We start from the raw sequence: 19,642 nt of genomic DNA, 5'->3' as shown, positions 1-19,642 counted from the left end.
ATGTGGATCTTCATTTAAAACTTAAATTGTGGAACACTTTTTTTCAACCAACATTATAAGTTCTTGTAAGTATCTTATTGTTCAACCAGTTTTATATGTAAATACAAAAAGGTACTGTGTGTTAGTACAAATACTTAAAGTTGAAACGTGTAAAATATTGGCAACCTAAACTTTTTACAATTAGAGTAATTGGTTTGTTTGTTTTGGAATTTCGCACAAAGCTACTCGAGGGCTACCTGTGCTAGCCGTCCCTAATTTAGCAGTGTAAGACTAGAGGGAAGGCAGCTAGTCATCACCACCCACCGCCAACTCTTGGGCTACTCTTTTACCAACGAATAGTGGGATTGACCGTCACATTATAACGTCCCCACGGCTGGGAGGGCGAGCATGTTTGGCGCGAACCCGCGACCCTCAGATTACGAAGCGCACGCCTTAACGCGCTAGGCCATGCCAGGCCCGTAGAGTAATTAGAAAACACTTGAGATAAATACAAAAGGCATTTTCATTCAAACAAGTTATTTAACTAATTAATGATTTCCAATTTATTTTAATATGGTATTTAATTAAAAGTGGAATTTATTAGCAAGTACAATATTTATTAATTTATCCCTCTTAAGTTATAACATTTTATTTCTGTTTCCTTACTGTCATTCAACATGTTGAGGATACCACTGTGCCTCTCGTTGCTAAATATTGTTATTTTTAGAATATAATTAGATTATATTTTTAATTGAAATAACACTGATGTATAAATTACAGTCAAATTAAATCACCTATGTTATTTATTGGTGGTTTTCTTCCGTAGTCTTATAATTTGGAAATGCTGCTGTCAAACAGAAAGACGGAAAGAAGATGAGGTGATCGTCGAGGATGGAAAAGATACAATAAAACCACTAATACCACAAAACTCAATAGAAAAATCAAGTAAACATGTAAAAAACAATAGAAAACCACAGCATAATATAAAAAATAGACCAAGGAAAGTGCGGAATGTTCACCTGCCTCAAGTAAGTAATGGAATGATAGAAAATGTTATCATATTATTTTCTTTCATAGTAAGAGCCTTGAAGTGGCAAAGCGGTATGTCTGAGGACTTATAACGCTAGAAACCGAGTGTCGAAAGCCGTGGTGGGTAAAGCACAGATAGATCACTGTGTTTAATTTCAAATAAACAAACATAAGAATAATGTAATATATCTTCAGTCACGTATGTTAACTTACTTTCTATACATTTTTATGCTTGTGTTCTTCATGAAATTTAGACTCCGTTATAAATATAACGTATTAAGGTTATAAACTGTACTCTCTAATCTTCCACCTTAAAATAAAAGTTTCAATTTGATGGCACGGTATCACTTTTTAGATGGAAATTGTAGACGGTTTGAATGGACACCGAGTGATAACTACTTTCTCGAAACGTTGTATATATAATACAGGTTTCTTCTTTATCTCTGCAGCCATTTCCAAACATACAAGAAATTTTTATACTCACTTGACCCTGTTTATGCGTCATGTGTTTCCACAGTAAGTGTACAATTTACACAGCTACGGATGAATCTTAACCAAGTTTGGTGTACAGCTTCCCTGTATAACAACGATCACTTTGTGTCATGTCTCTCAACAACAAATGTTATAACCTGATATTGTTGTTAGTCTATAAACTGAAAGTATATAATGAAATGTACAGACAACAAAAGTGAAAAAAGTACACATTTTCTACTGTTTTAACATTTGGAAAGATATTTTAAGATGTTTCTAACCTGGCCATTTGAAAACACTTCCAATTGTATTGAAGCTGTTTTAAATGACAGCATTAAACCTGCTACAGAGAGAGTTTTCTAAGTATTTATTTCATGGTTTTTACTGATCTGTTTACATATAAGGGAAAAAGATTCTTCATGTCCAAAGATAACTTTCATTATTCATAAATTTAGGTAACCTTCGTCCAGAGGACTAGTACTCCAGCTAGTATACAATAATATTTTCTTCATTACCATTCACGCCGTCTCCAAATATTTAATAAATGTTTATTCTGTAAGGTTGTATCGCTTGTCTGTCTTTATGAGTCATTCACTTCTGAAGTTGGGTAGTGCTTATCCTATTTACTAGTACAGAGACTTATCAAAAGTATGATTTGAGGACTTAAACCCTTCATATGTTGTAATTACAATGATAATTGACATATATAGGTAGTCTAAGTAGTTTAGGATACCACACTGTCCCTCTTGCCTCAGATGAAACAATAATACTTTATTGTTGTTCTTCTTCTTCTTTTTCATTGCGTGAAAATTTGAATTTTATTATGAACCCCAGCAACTAGTTTTAGTTCATAAAGCAAGTAATAGGAATTGGCTAGTAATTCACAACTTACCCAATGATAGTAAGTTCTTTATTTATATTTGCTTTATTTAGTTTGCTGTTTAAAAAATCCGACATTTGCCAATTGTTTTTGCTAGGATAATTGCGGAACTTTGATGTATCTTATCTAATATCCAAACACCCTTTTCGTCATGACAAATTTCGAAACAGTAGAAATTCGTTAACGAATTTACATTTATGTTGGCTAGAAAGTATTGGATTATTTTAAGGTCCACAGAAAGTTTAAAAATGTTTCATTTCATTTTTTATAAAGCATCATTATTATCGTGTTCTTCTTCCTCTTGCGTCTTAATTCAAATCTATATTCTCGACGTTGATAAATATTGCAGCGCCATCTCGAAGCTAAACGGCTTTCAGACAAACCTAAACGTTTTCCAGACAAACCTTGAATGTTAGAATATTGAAATGAAAAAGCAGTCATAGATTAAGGACCTCTGGTGGAACTCAGTAGTAAGATCGAGTGCTTATTACTCTAAGACTGTGCCGGATTTACAACGCTAAAATCAGGGGTTCGATTCCCCTCAGTGGGCTGAGCCGATAGCCTTTGTGGCTTTGCTAAAAGAAAAACACACAAAGCTTTCTGATAAAAAACAAACAAATAAACATAGAGGAAACTTTACACTAAACTAACCTAAATATGCATCACACAATTTAACATTTTCAAACGTAAAGCTGTAAATACCGAAACCCTTTTTCATTTCAATTTCTTCTGTTATTTATTACTTTTGACATTCTCATATTTTTAATATAACTTATAAATAATTGTTTACATTTTGTTCTCATTAGTACAAGAGGAATGTGATATTTTCCACATATTATCCCCAAAATCATTAAAGTTGTAAATATTTTGCTATATATAAGATAAACATTCCCCACATTTTACTTATTAAAAATCAATCATGGAGCTAATTAGTTTGTTTAAAATTTGGATATTTAAATAGAAATGTTGATTGAAGATGTGTTATTTTAACTGATATCCATTAAATTGATATAAACCAGTTATCAGTTGTTGCACTGTATTAATTTTCTATATAATGGTATTTAACGTCAACTTATTATGATTCTTGTTGTTTTTAGGAAAAAAACAAAGAAAAAAAATTCACCAAATACAAAGCATACCGACCACTGTATTACAAAGAATTAAAACATAAATTTAAACAGCTATCAAACACAGATTCCGATAGTCCATAGAACCAAACTGAAGATCTTTTCCATCCTCGTCGATTTTCTCTACCAATTAGAGATACTGGAGCTCGATTTATGTTTCCTTGTCCCGGATTTTTTAGAAATTTCCCATGGATGAAAAAAGTTAAAATAAAAGGTATGTTAACAGAAAATATAAAACAACATAGAATATAAATTTGTCTGGTTTTACCCCGTTAAAAATTCCGTGTTTGTTTCAAAGAAAGTGATTATTTTTTACATAAGCTGCATAAATTATAACGATATTGTATTTTTTTAATAAACAAAAAACAAACAGCATTATTATATACTTCCATTTGTTTTATAAATAGAGATGGTTGTTCCTATATACATAAAGTGTTATTACAGGTTTAGATAGTCCTGGTGGACTGACGCAGATCACCCATTATGTGTGTGCTTAATTTTAAACAGAAAATAAGCAAATAGTTCTATATATGATTTACATTTACAGATTTGCATCTATAACATTTCATACGTATTGCACTTGTTAGTAACTTATTGCTTTACATTTCTACAATTAATATATTATGTAACATGTATTTGTAATAAATGAAAACAAACACGTACAAAATTTTAAAAAATACTGCACCAATCAAATGATCCACAAGGTACAGACTGTAATGTTGGATATAAAATGTACTGTAGGATAAAAGTGACTGCTGAAGTAGGATACACATTGCAGTGGAGATACACTGTCTACTAGTCTTAACTTCCGTTCGACAATCTCTCATGATGAAATTCATAAATAATAAAATGAAATAGAAATTAGGAGAGCAAGACGTGGGTACTCAAGCCCAGAACATCCTACATCTATATCACCCTTCACTGCCTGCAGACACTTATGGAAAGATGATAGTTCTCCAAAGCAAAGAAGAAGAAAATGAAAATAATAAGATACTACCACTTGAAAGTAAGATAAACGTACTTTCTGAAGGAGGCATTATAACTCCCTTATGGTGATAAGGCACTAATTAGCAGCCCAGTGGACAAATTATACTGGTATAAAAGGATCCAACCAGTTATCTAAACTAACTAGTATAATTCCCAACTACTAATCATTAAGTCCACTATAAAGTCTAATTTTCAGCCACTATAGAAAATAAGAAGTTAATTTGCATATACCTCGGGCGAAGTTGTTTAAATGACTTTATTAATAACTAAAAGTACTTATCACAATCAGTAAAATATCCTCATTTTTTACGGGGCCTGGCATGGCCTAGCGCGTTAAGGCGTGCGCTTCGTAATCTGAGGGTCGCGGGTTCGCGCCAAACATGCTCGCCCTCCCAGCCGTGGGGGCGTTATAATGTGACGGTCAATCCCACTATTCGTTGGTAAAAGAGTAGCCCAAGAGTTGGCGGTAGGTGATGATGACTAGCTGACTTCCCTCTAGTCTTACACTGCTATATTAGGGACGGCTAGCACACTCGTGTAGCTTTATGCGAAATTCCAAAACAAAGAAAACAACAACAGTTCTGGGAAGAAAGTGTAGTTTTACAACTGCTTGTGCGTAAAGTAAATGGAAAAGACCAATTTTTCTCTTCAAACTTTGCATATGTGACCTGAGAGCGAATAACGAAAACATGATGGGAGACTATATTTTTGGACTGATACGTGATAGTGATATGCATTACAGTCTATTTCGAAAAACTAGTCATTTCTAAAATTTTTGTTCATTTTTTTATAACCTAAGAATAAATACATGTAAGTCTTGATTCATATGCTGTTTTATTGTAAGTTACGGAAATAAAAATGTGCAAATTTTCCCATTTTTACCGAGAAAATAGGTTAGTTTCTAAATTTCATTATCCAGGTCACAAAAGCGAAGTTTGAAGGGAATAATGGTCATTTTCTGTACTTATGCAACATAAGCAATTAAGAAATAACACATACTATCCAGGAACAAAATTTATGTTAAATGGGGCTATCTTATACCTCAACAGACTGGGTCATTTTTAGAGGAAATACTTCGAGATTGCAGGCTTACCGTTGACACAGGGAACAAAGATATATTTGAAGTAGTGAAAACTGTATTTTGAGCACAACGCTACGCAATGTGTTACCTTTTCTGTGTTCACCGCGGGCATCGGAACCCAATTATTATAGTTATAAGGGTATTTTTTATTTCAATTCTCCCTTGTAAAATTAAAACCAACAATGTTTTTCACATACGTAATGAAACATTTTATTATCATTTACATAATTTGCTCCTGAAGAAGAAAAGTTCACCTTTCCAAAGCGCTCTCGACTCTCTGAGGTTCGCAGGTTCGAATCCTGGTCAAAGAAAAACATGCTCACCATTTCAACCGCTGGGGCGTTGTAATGTGACGGTCAATCACACTATTCAATGGTAAAAGAGTATTCCAAGAGTTGGCGGTGAGTGGTATTGACTAGATGAATTCCCTCTAGTCGTACATTGCTAAATTTGGGACGGCTAGCGCAGATAGTACTCGTGTAGCTTTGCGTTTTTACATAAAAAAAACCAAACAAAGCGCTTGGGTTACACAATTTCTAATTCATTTCTATGAACATTTCTTCAACCTACGTATTTTACCGACATCATGAGTTTACGAAGAATAATATCCATCCAAATATTTGATTTATGAACACACAACTCTCAGTGTTAAATTGTTCTATAGGTTTAATGAAATGTTTGCAAAGTAATTAACATTTAGCTTATATTCCTATTAAAAACTTCACTTTAGTTCGGGTCCAGTGGTTATCGACCTGGACCATATGTCAGAGATTCGCACCTCCTTGCCATAGAGAGAAAAAGGTGTTCTGCACTGGGTGTGCTGTAAGAGAGACAGTCAAATCCAAGTGTTCGATAAGAATAACAAATGTATTGGCAGTGAATGGTATTGTATAATTTCTTTCAGTCTAATTATTCACTTCAAAAGCGTGGACGTCTAGTGCAGTCAACTGTAGAATAGCTTTGCGCAAATTTCAGCAACCAACAACAGTTACTCATTTCATTTCTTAAACATTGACTTCTTGGGATTTTGTCCAATGGTATTTGTCGAATTAAAGACACCTATAAACCATACTTTCTGGTTTTGTTTTGATGAGTGTCTTTTGTTACAGCAAAGCCACATCGGGCTATCTGCTGAGCCCACCCAGGGGAAGCGAAACCCCTCATTTTAGCGTTGTAAATCTTTAGACATTCCGCTTTACTAGCGGTGGGCTTGTTTTGATGAGGAAGTTATATTAAATAGAGTGTTCAATGTAATGTAGTTAGTTTGTTATTATTATGCGTGTTAAATACAAGTTCACATAGAGGATATTAGCGATTACAGCTTTGTACTTGGTAGAGTAATCAGACTGTTGAAAAGAAACATTAATCATCAATTGAAAATAATGATTGGTTGTGTGTTAATTACAGATGGAGTCGGGATAAGACCATTAACTGTATGTAAGAAAAAAACCGCATCAAGTAGACAAATCATTGAGAAAGAAATTGGTCGCTAAATCACGAGGTCTGGCCAGATAGGGTAAATCTCATGATATATTATATAAAACCCGAAGTAACCGTCCCGTGGAAAGAAAATGTATACAATTTGTGATTAATGAAATATTATCTTAGAACATGAAAAGCTGCTTCTTTGTACGAACAAATGAAAAAATGTTTATAAAACCACAAAATTAAAAACTTTTGTGTACCTCTCATGGACCTAATAAATCTTGATACTGATTTTGAGGAAGGACCACGTATATCTTGCGAATTACTTATATAATGTTCCCCGCTGCTTCACATATTTTGTTTATGGCTGTTTTGTTTTATTCAGTCACATTTACAGAAAAATATGAGTATAATACCATAGAAACATAAGTCAAACGAAATGGTGACAAATGTGTACAGAGATGTGGCTAGTTTTATGTTCTTTCGGCTCCTGTTTTCGTATGTTATATTTGGTTATTGTCTCGTTTGTTTTCGTTCTATTTACGTTAGCACTGCATTATTCATATGTGTTTTGTAATATTTTTTGTTTCTAACCGAAACTTTCAAGAATCGTAATTTTTTGGGTTTAATTTGGAACCCAAAATGGAGATCACGATTATATTCTCCTAACTTCTTCTTTGATCCTACCCTGAAGTCATAATGCCCTCACCCAGCCCACTGGTGATATTTTTATGAGACGAACAAACAGTTCGAGACAGAAGCACGGAGACAATGACGACAAACTTTTAGGTGTAATTCAACTATTTTGCTACAGTAAATTGAGATCAGTAAATGTTCTATTTCATTTCTGAAAAGCTGGGAAAACAACTGCCTGATCGTAGCAGTCTAAAGACGATAATTCGATCTTTCAGGTTAAATTGCGTAAGACTTCGACATGTATGACAACATGATTCTTAACTTTGTTACGTATACACAAAACTACTAGTAGTAATACTGTACTGTGGCACCGTCTTCATATAACGTTAGTTTAAAGAACCGAGAAATCAACAAAATCAATTTAAGACTGTATGAAAAAGTAAACGAGTTGAACAAGTTCAAGTGAGCAAGGTTAGTATTGAGTACTAGGCTACAATTGATCAAAGCCCATGATATAAGTGGAAGGCATACACCGTGTGTTCAAGCTGCCAATGCTGAATTTAAACCACAGATTCGGCAGATGGATTTATGTATGAGAAATTTACATGCTTATCAGCTTGAAAAACTGGAAAAACTTTTCATCACCACCTATTACTTAGTAGTAACAAAACAGCCGTTTTCTCTATATGGGCCTTGATGTCAGTTACAGAAAATAAATGGAGTGCAGCTAGGAGACACGTACATAAATGATAAATCAGCAAAAAATTTTATCATATGTATTTATGACGACATGATGGAAGATCTGTGTGCAGACCTTGATAATGCTGCAGTGTTTTTCTTCATCTTAGATGTATCTAAAGACACTGAAGTAATTGAAGAAGAAACTGTATTTGTTTAGGTAGGAAATGTTGTTACAAAATTTATGGACTTGCAAGCCCCACCAAGTGATATTGCCACAGGATTAAAAACAGCAATTTAGAAAGCACTTGAGACAGTTGGTGTAGAGAACTGCAAAAGAAAGGCAACCACTATTGATGTTTCCATCAATAATGGAGCAGAAAATGGACTTATCGCTCTTCTTACTAGAGATGGGAACCCATGGTTAGTTGGGGTGTAGTGTGTGGCCCACTTATTTGAAAGGGGACTGTTGGATGCTGTGAAGGAATTGAAAGTTTGTATCGGACATAAAATACCTTCTGTTAGGACTTTACAAACAGTATCATTTGAGTGCAAAAGCAAGCAGGGAATTAAAAAAGTGTCAGTGATGCTCTAGAAGAAAAAAAATTAAATCCTGTGAACATCCTAGGAACAATATGGGTTCCTCATCTCTACAGAGCATTTGAAGTTCTGATGAATAAAAAATTTCAAATCCATATATCTGCATTAAGACCATACAACTGAGTCCAAAGATGCTTGTGCTACAATGGTTGGAGAGCTACAAAATACATTGGGTCTGCTCTTGGATAACATAGCAGTATTCACTGGTCAGCCCATCTCACCATGGCTTATTACAGTCCCCAAATGTTGTCTTTTTTTTAAATCATATGAGAAAACCAGTTACTCCAGGATAAGAGAAATGGCATACAGTTCAGCAGTGAACACAGAAAATGTTGAGGGGATTCTGTGTACGAACACCAAGCCACAACAAACGATGGCAGAGCCCACAGAGTGACCTGATTTCAAACCATCCATATAAATAGGAATAGAAGGATGGTTCAAAATCAGGTGACTGTGTGGGCACTGTCATGGTTTATTGTGGTTCGATGGTTGCACACAGAATCCCCTTAACATTTTCTGTGTTCACTGCTGAACTGTATGCCATTTCTCTTGCCCTGCATCACATAGAAGCATAGCAGAACTCAAATTGCACAATTTGTACTGACTCGCTTAGTTCTCTACTGGGCCGGGAATTGCTTCACATCAGTTCTCACCAATATTCAAAAGTGACTGGTCCATTTCTCTTTTAACATATACTTCTATCCAGTTTTTCTAGATACAAGGTCATGTTGGTATTCATAGGAATGGGTTTGCTGATACTGCAGCTAAATCTGTCTGCTCTGGCACTATTACTGCTGTGTCTCTTCCATACATGGACTATGTACGGTCCTGTATTCAAGACTCGGCTCTGTGCCAGTTGGCTTAAGAGTGAGCAACGTAAAAACGAGCTTTTTCAAATAAAACCCTCTATTCAACTTTGGCAATCTTGCTTCCATAAATATCAGAAAAAGGAAGTTTTCTTTACTGGACTATGCATTGGTCAAAGTTTTTTTAACTCATTGTTTTCTATTATCTGGCACTGATGCACTACTGTGTTGTCTCTGTAACATTCAGGTCACAACAAGCCACATTTTGCTGTCTTGTTGTCGTTTACGACTCTCAAAGACAGCACCAATTTAAACATGTTTTGTCCTCTGGTCTATCAGTAACATTACAAATATATTTAGTTTTTTAAAGGCCATTAATCTTTTAATGCCATTTAAGTTTTAATTTATGCATTACATGTTTTCAATGTAATTCTCTTTTAATTATTAAAATTTTGCTACAAGTCTTTTAAAACTTGTCTTATGTTACTTTCTGAAAGCGGCCATAATGCCAAATAACTCTAAACCGAAGCTTCTAGAAATCAAGAGAAAGAATTTATTCTGTATATTTAGCAAGAATGTTCACTGCTTTATTGAAACAATATTGATGAAGTAATACCAATTCTACAAGTTGCAGCCTGTGAATGAAGAGTGGATATTGTTCACTGATACCATCAATACAGGTCCAAAATGTGTTGTCCTTCAAAACAGTAACATATATGTATCTGTTCCTATTAGTCAATCGATTCACTTGAAGGAAACATACAAAACTATCAAAATTCTGATAATAAGGTCTAATACATAGAACGTGGCTGGCTATTTTGTGGAAACTTGAAAGTCCTTTAAATGTTGTTGTATTAAACACCCAATCAGACAAAGATTTCACATTTTGTGTGTGAAATGGGATAAATGACACAAAACCAGTGCTGGATAAGAAGTAATGGCCACACAAAGTCAGCCAGATACCAGAATAAAAAAACACTGAATGTGAAAGTTTGGTTGACACAAAGAATGTCCTATTATCTTTATTTCATATAAAACTGGGCTTGATAGATCAGTTTGTAATGATCTTAAACAAAGATGGTGACTGTTTTAAGTACCTGTTTGAGGAATTCCCAGCAATTTCAGATGCAACACTTAAAAGGATTTTGTGTAGCCTCAGATTATGAAACTGACTTAAAATGAACATATCTAAGTCTGTTTGTTTATTTGAAATTTTTCATTAAGCCACACAAAAGCTATTCCAAAATTAGCTATGAAATACTAAAGAAAATGCAGCTTGTCATCAGCACCCACTGTCAACTTTTGGGTTACTTTTCACTGAAGACAAGTGGGGTTGATTATAATATCATAATGACTACTTCGCTGAAAAAACAAGAATATTTTTTTGGACAAGGATTCAACCCACAACTCACAATCTGCAAGTTGAAACTGCAATACGTAAGATCATAACACATAGTTTTGACACTAAATGATGTAGATTTCACAAAATATCAGGATGTATCTGAATGCACATCTGTTTGACATCAACTTTCATTTATTTATTTTTTATTTTTATCAAAAACATAACAAAAAAATTGTTCATTGAGGCAAATAAAATAATAATTTGATCTAAGCAAGAGTTTTATTTATTCCTAATTTGTAACAACATTTTTACATGGAAGAGAAATGGATATTATTTTCAAAATCTAAAAAGCTAAATAATAGGAAATCGTGGCACCCAATATACTACTGCTCTTGGAGAAATCTAAGAAAAACAATCTGTTAATTTTCTTGTCCTAAAATGATGCCAGTCTTCATGGCCAATATATTTCAACATATATATTGGGATATTTTGAGCTATTAACGTGCATCTAGTTATCACTGTAGTGGGCTGTATTGTTTTCACTGGTCAGTTACTTCAATGAATGGATGCTGTGTGAAAAATAAAAACATTTGTTTAACAAAAGTGCTTATTATACATGGTGTTCGGAAAGTCACTGTGCACTTGTATATTTATTAACAGACATGTTTCAATATAGAATGCAGGAGGTAAACATGAATGACAATTATAAACAATGTTGAAAGTGACCCCCATTGGCATCAATACAGGCTTAGATCCTTCTTATTTTGTTTCTAAACACCACTTTCAGTAGCTGGCTTGAAATGGACTGAATAGACATATGATTACAAAACTGCACAGTGACTTTCTGAACACCCTGTACATCACATACAGTTTGTTTAATTAGTCTCTTCATACAGTACTGTGTGAAAGTGTAAGGAAAAAAGAATATTTTATGGGCTAATTCTTCCATGTTATTACTGATTGTAAATTTCAACACCATGGTAGTGATTCACTGATCACTTTTTAACAATTAAACGAGGTGGGGTGAGAACATTCAGTTTTTAGAATTCCCTACACTTGTACCTTGGACATGTCATAATGGTTCTGTTTGAATGAATGTAGTGATAAAATTTAGGGCATGAAATAAATGTCATGGTACAACATGCAATGTCTCAACTATGTAGAAAAAAGCTAGCATGTTGAACCAGTATGTGCTGAAAGGAATAAATTCAATAGCAATCCACAAATAAATCTTGATAAAAACACTAATAACACACATATGACGTTATCATTCCACAACTAAACATGAGGAAATAATTGTCAGTAGATCAGAGACTTTACACAAAAACTTTATGTGATGCTAGTTGGACTCTTCATCTAATTGTTGTATACTTGAAATTTTCCCCAAATACTGTCAACTACACCACAAATAATGAGTACAATACAGATAAATTTGAAAATAAGAAGGGAAGAAACAGAACACCTAGATTCAATGATACTGGCATTAAGTACCTTTGTTTATGCAACCTTCTGGATAGAAAGAAAACTGGTTTCAAGCATGAGATAAATGACCATGTACCAAATGAAAGAAATTTGTCCAGATCTACAATATCAAGATAAGCCAATAATGATAGAATATTTAATCATGTAGCAGTTAAAAAAACCTTTACTTTGTTCTCCAAGTAGTGACAAGAAACTGGACTGCTGATAATTGAAAAGAAGTAATATGGATGGAAAAGTCAAAGTTTGAAATAGTTTACTCAAAGTGTACATTGTACATCCAACAGAAGAATAATGAAAGATTCTTATTTCAATGCACAGAACCTGTGATAAAGCATGGGAGAGGCAATGTGATGGTTTGAGGTGTTTTTCTGTAGAGATGACAGGAAATTTCTATAAAATAGTTGGAATAATGGACCACTAAATAATGATCCATCATGGCAGACCCAGTTCTACTACCAAGAGGATAATGACCCCAAACACTCATCCAACGTATGCAGAAATTACTTAGCTGAGAAATAAGCCACTGGAGTTATTCAAATAATACAATAGTTCCATAAGAGCCCCATCTCAAATGAGCAGATTTGGAATTTCATAAATCAAAAACTTGAGAAACCAAAAGCTACTTCCAATGAAACTATATGGGAGTGTATCAGAGACATTTTGACTCAACTCCCAAAGGACACCGTGATTAAACATCTTGTAACAAAGCCTGAAAGACTTTCCATAGTTATTAAAGTAAAAGGAGACACAACAAATATTCACTGTTTGTTGAACTCTCACTAAATTTTTCTTGCACTAAAGGTGAAGAATAATAAAATATCGATATTGTACCTGTGATTTATCTTCAGATGTTTTTTGAAAGCTGCCTGAAATCTGATTTTGACTTTGTCCTAACACTTTTGCACAGTACTGTAGGATGGGCCTAAATGAAACTAAACATACTGGTACTGCTTTTGGTGTATGTTATCAAGATAATAGGTTCAAAGTAAACCAAAATATCTGAGTAAAATAACAGTAATTTATACCATATCTTTAATAAGAGTTCAGAGGCAATGTGGCGTTTATTTAGGTCCACTTCTAGACACCTGTCTAGAAAGTCTTGAAAATCTGTAGGCAGGTTATCTTTATTTTCATTGTTTGGTTTCCATTTGTTAATATTAAATCAAGTACCTGAAAAGGAGTGTGACTTGATGACTAAATCAATAACTTAACAACACAAAATAATTCTGATAATAAAAATATACATGTATATATAATGAAAACAATTATATATATCAGAAATTATAACCAATACTGTTAATGAGACTAGCATTACAGAGATAGAATATACCCTACTTACAAAACACAAAAATACTATCTGCTTCATGCACTATTACTGACTCATGTCACTTGACACCCATGACATCGGAATGTAGAAATCTTTGGATAATACTCAGTAATACTGTCTAAATATCTCCACAAAATATAACTTTACAATTGCAGAACACCCTGAGTGAATTACCTAACATGTTACTATTTATTTATAGGGGGTTTAACAAGATGGTAGTGATATTGTGGCAGAAAACACTATACTTTATGCATTTTAAAGATTATTATATCATACACTCCACAAGATTCAATAATTAACTGTTTGTAATTGTATATAGTCTCGTTAAATATTCAGTGTTGCTGTCATCATTTCACTGTTCATTATTACCTTCATTACATCTACATGTTTGAATTATGTGAACATTCTTGTTTTTGTCTTTATTATATCTATTACCTGTGGTTGGTGAAGAAATTCTGGACAAAGCAGACAATTGTATTTTAAAATACAAAAATGTAGCTTTTAAGAATTTTGGTTTCGTGAAACAATGATAATTTTTACTATTAAACTTTACGAGAGAAATATCTGTGTTTAACTAAAGCAAAGCATTAATACACCCAAGTTATTAAAAGATCTTAAAATTATTGGTGAAAGAATAAGTTTATCCACTGGAAGTCCCTCTGAGATTTATAAAATCACATTTTTATATTATTGTTGCACCAAAGTATTTAACTTTCCATCTAATTTCATGGACTTGTAACTTTTAAAACTTAAACAATTCACAAAAGAGAAAAATGCAAGATACCCAAACAAGGAGAAAATTGAACTTCAATCAACTCTTATTCCTTGGCTGTAAGTACTGGTTACCTACACTTACCATGTCAGAATTTTTCTGATGAAATACCAAGGAACCAGATGTAAACCTCTGGTCCGTACTTTTTCTCCTTTTTATTAATTCTGGAACCAACCAATGCCAAGTGTCAACCAGGCAATAAAGTTATCATGCAAAAGAAAAAGAAAACAGAAATAACTACTAGTAAGCCTTACAAAATTCATTCTAATTTAGATGCCAATGCTGTGATCTGATTCCCAACATTTATAAAAGATTACACTGGATTGTATTTTGTGTAAGAGACTGAAAATTTAATATTTATTGCATTACACACTAAATAATGTTTACAGTTTTGTAAATAATGCTACATTTGAGAGTACTGTATAAGCTGCAAATAATTTAACAAACTCAACCTTTCTTGAATAAAATAATTTCAACAACCATGTACATAACACACGTACATATAAAGAAGTTGAAACAAGCATAATAAAAGCTAAAGAGTGCTGGTTGGAGATAACATACTGGTAGAAGCTAAGAACAGAAATATATAAAGTTATTTCAAAGTTATTTATATATGGAATGAATTGAAAAAGTCATTATGTCAGAACCAAATCTGGCTGCAACCTCCCACATTAAAACTGTAACGTATTACTTACAACTACAATTTAAACAAAGCAAACCTGTGAGAGTAATGCATAAAAATATTCTTAAACTTGTAAAATTGCTTGAAATTGACCATTTAATTAAATAAAGACAATATGTTAGCATGCACTTTATAACAGGTAAGATTAAAAATAAAACACTTAACTAAAATGTAACATCAATAACACTAACCCAAAGCTCATCACCAACAAGATACCTAACCAAATAGTTGACGATGGTTTGGACGTTTATTTTTGTCCACCACTATAAGATCGGTGACGATAAGCTCTTTTCCTGGTTTTCATTGATCTCTTTAATTGCAACTTAAAACCCAGTAGCAGTTACTATGGCTGTGTAGATCGTTCCTGAACCACTGAAACAATAAAAGTATCATTAGAATTTGTAATGTGCTACAACGTGAACATATTACCACATACTACTTATAAAATTATTGTACCTTTTGAAAAGTAATGGATTAACACATGTTTCTAGTCTTATATTTTTGTAAGGTGATAAAATTGTATACTTTCCTTGTATGTTTATTTCACAACAGTTAGAAAATTGTGCACAATTACTTTTTAATTATATGAATTCTACTCTAAGATACTGATAAAAAATAAATGGTGCATTATATTCACACAAGTAAGCACCATCCCTCCAAGTTATATTAATAACCTTTTGGAAGTGTGTGCAGCTGTTACATTCACAATGTCCTCATAATATGATGTTAGTTTCGAATATTTAATACAACAGTTCTGCTTAGATTATATGCAGAAATTAATCTATTTTAGTAAATGTATGGTTTTAATCCTTACAATAGTAATAACACTATGGAATTTTTTGATCTATAAACCTTGTAACCATGACTGTGATCACACTTTGAAAGTTCCTTGGAAATAATGTATTTCTACACTGTTATTTTACTCTTTATAATTTGTCATATCTCCTCTTTAAATCAAAATGTACAATTATTTAGTTATACATTTTAATACTTTCTGAGTTATGCAACTATTTTTGTTGGGACTGAAATAATTACAACTGAACATCAACCCTTATTGATGTAAGCTGTTTTTGGGTGAATCAAATTACCAGCTTGTAACACTACATTTTTTTTCCTTTGCAAATCATAAATGTGTTAGATGTTTTAATTATTCAAAATTACTAAATTTTATAATTTGAATCATATTTTCAGTACTTCAGGAATACCATTCCACAGACTGATTAACCTGCATATTTATTTTTCATCTACATCACATATTCTATAAAATTGTTGTGATATTTATAATTTTCTGTACTAAAAATTAACTTCCAATAAGTACTTATCTCTCTTTACACAGGCCTAGAATAACCAGACAGTTAAGACCCTCAACTCGTAATTTGACGGTTGCTAGTTCCAATCCCCATCACACCAAACATGCTCAACCTTTCAGCTGTAAGGGCCTTCTAATGTTACAGTCAATCCTAATATTCATTGGTAGAGAAGTAGCCCAAGAGTTGGCAGTGAGTGGTGATGACTAGCTGTCTTCCCTCTTGTCTCACACTGCTAAATTAAGGATGGCTAGTGGAGATAGACCTCATGTAGCTTTCACGAAATTATAAAACAAACAAACAATCCTTTTACATCAATAGATATTCTTATTCAATGCTGCCATCTTTTTGTAAACTTTGTTTTCAAGCATGTCACAAGTTTCTGCCTCCTCTTGATTGCAAATTATTCATTAAAATTATCATGTAACAACCCTCCATCAATAATAAAGTAAGGTATTCTCATTTTGCTTATGACTTCACCTGTTCAATTCTACCAGATATCATTGAGTTCTCTTAGAATTTGGAAGCATCAGGTTCTAATGAAGAGGTAAGATGGGAAGTGTGAAATTTGGTAAGAACCTTCCAGAAATACATTTACAGTTTAGGTGAATTACAACTTCCAATACAGTGCATTATGTCATATCAACAGATAGCAAGAATCTTACATTGAATAGATGAAAGAAACAATTTGAGGGAAGGAAAGAAGCATCCTCCAAAGTCATCCAGAGAACACACCTCAAGACAAGAAAGTCAAATTTGGAAAACTGATGTGGGAGACTGAGCCAGGTATACATTTCACCCATATAAGAAAGGTGTGGAACTTATGGGAAAACTGGAATGTAATGAGGGCTATCAATCTTCATTAGAAGAAAAGTGAGGGCATAAAACACAATGGAGAGTCTGAAGGAACAACAACACTTGAAACAATGCAATGGATAACCACAAAGACCTATTTTTAAATGCAAACCATAATGATTCACTCAATACAAGACATGGTAGGGATGAAGAGTATTCTATTCCACCTTAACCATACATGTTTTGGTTTAGAATAATGGCTACTTTGATAACACTTTTACAGTTGACTAGATGCCCCCATTGGTTCTGTCAAGGCTATACAAAATAAACTTTAAACAGCTTTATCAGAGATCCATAGTATGAAAAATCAACTTCGGAAGTACTGATGTGATTAATTATTGTAGTTTACAAAAATAGAGGCATTCGTGTAATCCACACCCTGCATACTGACAGGCTTGATGATTTATTGAGATGGAAGATTAGTGTGAGAAAATATTACATCATAAAGAACATGGAGACTTTACCAAACACAAGTTCTGACTTTTTGATAATCTATAATCAGTTCACATGTTTACCACTTTGCAAAATAAAATTGACAAATGGAATGAAAATTAAAACAGACTCAAAAGGAAAAAATATTATTAAAATATGCACTTCAGACTCAACACATACCTAGATAAAAATGCTGCACTTTACAGGTCACAATTCTTTCAAAACAGAAACAAATTACATGATTTATGTTCTCCTTGTAACTGGCCAATCAACTTAGATGGCAATAATCCAGAAGAACATATTACTTTTGAGTCATTAATAATACAAATTCACACACAAGTTGATACCTGGTGAACTATCCCATGAAGCAGCAGGTACCATCTGTGATGACTCATGTTAGGTACAGCAACACCTAGAAGTCAACTAGCACGTGCCCTAGTAAGAAGTTCTGAGCTCGAATCATAAAAATAACCCAGAATTTTATGTTTCATATTTATCAAGCTGAGGTACCTGTCCTTTATTTGTACATGAACTTAAACAAAATCTGGAGGTGGAAGATATGATAAATGAGAAAAATCCTGATTTTCATACAATTCATTTATAACTTTCATTTACTAGACTGTATAATGGTCATTATGACCCTGTAGAAAGAGGTAGTATCAATTGTAATGTCAGTAGGGGTGCATTCTGTTACCTGCTTTCAACAACCAGCTCATGACATCTTTCTAGTGTTTTACATGATTATTTAAGAGAAAACCAATGGCTACAGAAGTGTCTTACAGATAGGTCAAAGTAAGAAATTACCACTCAAACAACAGCTTTTTATACCAGCCTTATGGTGGCTGTTGAAATAGAAACTTCATCTCAGTTTATGCATTATTGTAACAAAGGCAGTCATCTTTGTTCATTTAATTCCTCCAAAGAGAGCCCAGCACAGTCTTCGAGATGTATATATTAAATGTTTGTGTGCTCTGTGTATCAATGAATATAATTGATGTTAACTCAATCAAAGTGTTCAATAACAGCAATAATGGGGTGGAGGAGTTAGGAACCATCCATTAGCATGGCCACTTCCAAATTATCTTCACATTTACCCTCATTAAGAAGGATAGTCATCTATTGAAAGCACTACTGTTTTGCTCCTTTGAAAACATTATACACAGTTTGGTTAAGACTGGTCCAGTGAACCTGGATTAGTTAGATAATGGAACAAGAGACAGACACAGATTTTTGTGTTTAGAACATATACACAATATAGCAATGAGGTTCTTGGTATCTGTACATCACCTAATTCTACCTTCAACAAATCAAGACAGGATTTAGAAAGTTATTTTCCTTTTTTCTCAGACAACATGTGAAGAGAGAAAAGAGTATTGTCTTTCACCTGCTCTAGATCTCTCAGACCTATGGTGTCCAACATGGTCACCACTTGCCACATGCCAAAACACCTATTGACCTGTGGTGAACTGGTGCTTCACTTCTACCACCTATTTTTTTGTATAATTAATTTTATTAATAAATAATTGAAAACATTACTATGTATTTTTTACCCATCTTTAAAAACACAGTTAATTTTTTTGCCTCAAAGTGAAAATGTTAACACATTTTAAACAGTTTTGGTGACTATGAAATACAGTTGGACACTGGTGCATTAGACCTAAAAACACACCCACTCCGACAGCTTTTTGAAGAACCACAATTATTCCAATGTTCTGATTTCATTTCAGTTAAAACCTCACTTTTA

At 33.3% G+C, this 19,642-nt stretch overlaps 1 long non-coding RNA gene across 1 annotated transcript; it reads left to right on the top strand.

Moving 5' to 3' along the window:
• Nucleotides 1-809: 809 nt before the first annotated feature.
• On the top strand, nt 810-7,283 carry LOC143248328 (uncharacterized). Its single transcript, XR_013026913.1, has 3 exons — nt 810-1,007; nt 3,457-3,700; nt 6,962-7,283. It is a non-coding gene; the product is annotated as an uncharacterized LOC143248328 (long non-coding RNA).
• Nucleotides 7,284-19,642: the final 12,359 nt, after the last annotated feature.

Source organism: Tachypleus tridentatus, chromosome 4 (assembly GCF_004210375.1).
Source record: "Tachypleus tridentatus isolate NWPU-2018 chromosome 4, ASM421037v1, whole genome shotgun sequence".
NCBI classification, from domain to species: domain Eukaryota; kingdom Metazoa; phylum Arthropoda; class Merostomata; order Xiphosura; family Limulidae; genus Tachypleus; species Tachypleus tridentatus.
Note: the sequence above shows the minus strand (reverse complement) of the source record. Positions and strands in the feature narration are given on the sequence as shown.